Below are 4488 nucleotides of genomic sequence, written 5' to 3'. Positions count from 1 at the left end.
CGGGTCGCAATAAATGAGATAGACCACTAGTACATCAGATGTTAGCATTTTTGAGTAATTCGCAACACAGCTTTTAGACTCTCTAACTTTCACAAAGAACAAATAATATCCACCAATTTGGGTTATTTGTACCAAAGAAATTTAGGTACATAGATATACATATATAGATATATATATAGATCGCCAAGATAATATATTTTTCTATTCAGTTACAGATATTCTATATTTACACAATATTCTAAATCAATTTGTTGATCCTTTTATTTTAATCAACTGCCATGGTAAGTAAAATTTAAATAATAAATTTAATTCAATTTTTGTCTACAATTAGTATATAAAAAATAACTAACTTGTCAATTGACAATTATTATTTTAATACATTTTAAGGACAATCCTGCTGTGACCGAACCGTCGACCATTCAAAATACCATGCCCTTGACTCAGGATGAAAAAGTAAGTATAATTAACTGCTTTATGGCCGCCGGCTGTCAAACGACGGCCAGGCGGTGCAAGTATTGTGGCTGGAGGGCGTCATATGACGGCTTCCCCTTTAAATAGGCAGGGTGTCATGGAGACACCCCTCGCCACTGAGGGGGGTTAACAGCCATTGGGTATGGCTGTTAACCACGTGACTTCATCACTGCCGATCACAGATGGTTAGACACACACTGTGCGCGGCGCAAACGCGAGCGCGCTTTGTGTGCACGTCGCTAGCTGCGTGTTCCCGGGAACACTGCTTCTCACCGACGCTAGTAAACAGCCATTGGCTGGCTGTTTGCTGACGTGATCGATACACACAGCCGATCAATAACTGTTAACAAACCGCGGTAACGCGATGTTACTGGGTTCTCCTCCTAAGACACCGATCGTGTGTGAGGAGAAGATTGCGTAAACATATTGTTACCGCATACAGTGTACAACAATCGCACTGATTGACCCCCCCCAATAGAGGACCTATAAACAACTATCATAGTACCTGTCACTCACAGTCCATCAGAGTACCCGAGTACCTGTCATCGGCACATCAGAGTACCCGAGTACCTGTCACCAGTCCATCTCAGTACCCGAGTACCATGTCACCAGTCCATCAGAGTACCCAAGTACCTGTCACCAGCCCATCAGAGTACCCATTTGCAGCCCATGCCTCATAGAATTTGCTTTCGGGTGTTTGCTTTCCAAAAGCTTGGTGCTCCTGGACCTTCAAAAGGGTGATATGTATGAATTCAACGAGATGTGTCATTTATGCTCCTTTAACGCCTGAAGGTACTACTTCAACGTTCAGCCTCTCAATGGGACCAGGCTGTGTAATAGTCTTACACATGGTATCGCCATACTCGGGAGTAGTAGCTGAATGTGTTTTGGGTTTTAATGTTTGCTATATACACGCTACCTGTTAGAAATATCTTAGAAATTTGTTCTAAAAAAAAAAAAGAAAAAAAGCATTTATTGGTTTCAATTTTTCTCAATAAATACTGTAAATAATAACAAGAACCCTTAAAAAGACACATTATGACTCATAGATTATACGTTGAGGTGTTTGCTTTTAAAAACATGGTCATTTTGTGGGCTATTCCATTGTACAGGTACTCCATGGCCTTCCATTGTGTAATAGATGGTTGTGAAATGAGATGTGTCATTTTGGTCATCGAACGTCTCAAGGTGCTATTCAATGTTGGTGCTCTGTTTGTGGCCAGGCTCTGCAAAAGTCTCACACATGTGGTATCGCCATACTTGTGATAAATGTATTTTGCATTGTAACTTGTTGGATGCATATGCTGTAAGTGAGAAATAATGACAAATTCTTTAAAAATTCTTAAAAAAAACATAAATTTATATTATTCTTCTGTTTGCTTTGAATTGTGTGTAGAAATTTGGATCACCATCCGCCACTGGTTCTTGCCAGTGCAGCCAATGAGTCCTGCCTCCTTGTTGAGGATAAGGGCATTCTTTCTGTATACATCTGAGAAGCCTCTTCCAAGTACATTAATGATGCTTAAAGCATCATATTTTTTGAAAAAATAAATTAATAAAAAAAAAATTTTGATTAACAAAATCTAAGTATAATATACTTTTCTTTTCGTTGTGTACTTATAGCGCAGAATGCTGATAAAGAAAATATGGGCTCGGTATCCAGCAAGAGAAAATGATCCGGCTTTCCCCAATAACCCAACCCTGCCCTCTAGTAGTGATAGATTGTCTACATCAGAAACCGAACCGAGTGAAACCGATCGAATTGGCAATGTCACGTGGTGTTCATGTGAAAGGTGCATTAAAATGCCCACCCAAGTGGAGTCTGTCTGCTGCCGGGAAATATACGCCGTTGACGCCTGCATACCTGAGGGACATCAATGCATTACGCAGGCAGATACCTTTATTTCTCAAATAGTGCACCATGAACACGTGAGAATTGCGTATATGGCGATTCATATGGATAATCTCCCTCTGGTAGATGCCAACAACAACAGGTGATTACTTTATGCCAATATTTCTTCTAAAGTTTATAAGTCAGAATTATAAGTACCGTATATACTCGAGTATAGGCCGACCCGAATATAAGCCGAGGCCCCCAATTTTCTACCCCCAAAAAATGGGAAACTTATTGACTCGTGTATAAGCCGAGGGTGAGACATGCCTGTCCATCACTGTGTGTACGTCCATCCCTGTGTGTACGTCCATCCCTGTGTGTCCGTCAATCCCTGTGTGTCCATCCATCCCTGTGTGTGTGTCCGTCCATCCCTGTGTGTGCAGCCTTGTGTGTCCAGCCCAAATGTGTCCCGAGCCTGTGTCTCGAGCCTGTGTGCTTCTGCCATGCCAGGATCAACGCTCTTCTCGTCTGACAGACGGCGTTGGCGCCTCGGAGGCCATTCCACTGTTCAAAAGCCGCGCCTCCGTCTGTGATAGGCGGAACACTCAATTTCCCAGCAGTCTGTGTTCCGCCTATCACGGACATCCTCTCATCCTTGTCCGTAGTATGAGGATGAGCGGATGTCCGTGATAGGCGGACCACTGACTGCTGGGAAATTGAGTGTTCCACCTATCACAGACAGGGAGGCGCGGCTTTTGAATTGTAGACTGGCCGCCGTCTGTCTGCTCGACACGCTGATTGGGCAGGCAGACGGTGATGACTCGAGTATAAGCCGAGGGGGGCACTTTCAGCCTCTAAAAAAGAGGCTGAAAATCTCGGCTTATATTGGAGTATATACGGTAGTAAAGGAATAAGCTAATAATTGATATAAATTGGAAATTTGTGACTTTATTTATAAAATTTCATATTTACACTTTTTATTCTATTTATTCCAGGAGATTACGTAAAACCGCGGTATTTTAGGAAAGGGAAACCGAAGGGTTATACCTTCCTGTGCAGTCAATGCAGTACGACTTGTTTTTCCAGATCCCAATGGATCATATGTCGGATTTCTTTATGCCAATGATTATGATGCTTCCGAAATGGCTTTATATTAAACAAAATAATGTTTAATGTGATTTTTTTTTGAAATATTTGTGCAATTAAAATAAAAAAAAAATTGAAATACAATAGGTGTGTTACTTTGTTAATGCTAATTACTATTAATGATGTTGATTTAATGTGTAATTTGAGAAATTAGATGCATATTACTGTTCTTAATACTTGATTCGGAATCAATTATATTAAATATTTTTATTACAAAATAAAAATAAATAAATAACAAAAATCAGTAAATACATAGATTGCAATGTGCATACACAACCCAAATATTTATTTCTTTTAGACAGTAATTAACCAATAATTAAAAAAAACATTTAACATTCTAAAGAATAGAATCCAAAATTAGATTTAATATTTTATACAACAGGAAATCGTGTTCTGTGCTTGGCAATAGCAGCACTGGTTTCAGGCCTTTCTTCGGTTGCAATATTTTTTGGAAATTGTACATTTTTGGATTTCCATGTACTTTTTAAAGTACCTTCTGTGATTGACAGCATGTTTGCCAAAATAGTTTTGGCATGTTCGTTCGACATTTTTTCAAAAACGTTTCGAACGATCCATTTTTTACGTCCTCGGGGGAATTCCAAATTTTTACGCTCAACTTGAAAGACTTCACCACTGTCATCAATTTTAGTTACTGTTGCCATTTTTCTACCAATATTATTGTTGTGCTGCAATGCAGCCAATCGTGTTCTAGCCTCCATAGAATCATATTTATAATGAATTCTCTTCGGTCTATATTTTAACATCATGCTATGGTATGTTTCAATGGTCCCAGTCTGGCAGAAATAAGTAAGATGCTTTAAATCCTTTTCGATTTGTGCGTCCATTATAATTGCAGATAATGAATCGAAGGCAGGTGTGTTTTTTTCAAGCCATGGAATTTTTGGAAAAAGAATACTCTGATCATCATGTAAGCACTGATGTTGTATGTCTCCATCTCGCCATGTATGTTCATTCACTACATGATGTAGCAGAGATTGCCATTGTTGTCTGAAAACATCTTCATTTCCGTCACAAGT

At 39.4% G+C, this 4488-nt stretch overlaps 1 long non-coding RNA gene across 1 annotated transcript; it reads left to right on the top strand.

The window, feature by feature from the left end:
- Positions 1 to 200: 200 nt before the first annotated feature.
- Positions 201 to 2536, top strand: LOC143976000 (uncharacterized). Its single transcript, XR_013272440.1, has 3 exons — positions 201 to 281; positions 388 to 453; positions 2095 to 2536. It is a non-coding gene; the product is annotated as an uncharacterized LOC143976000 (long non-coding RNA).
- Positions 2537 to 4488: the final 1952 nt, after the last annotated feature.

The sequence above is a fragment of the Lithobates pipiens genome, unplaced genomic scaffold, assembly GCF_037356315.1.
Source record: "Lithobates pipiens isolate NorthernLeopardFrog02 unplaced genomic scaffold, aLitPip1_a1.2 Scaffold_13, whole genome shotgun sequence".
In the NCBI taxonomy this organism is placed as follows: Eukaryota; Metazoa; Chordata; class Amphibia; order Anura; family Ranidae; genus Lithobates; species Lithobates pipiens.
This window is presented reverse-complemented; position numbering and strand designations above follow the sequence as displayed.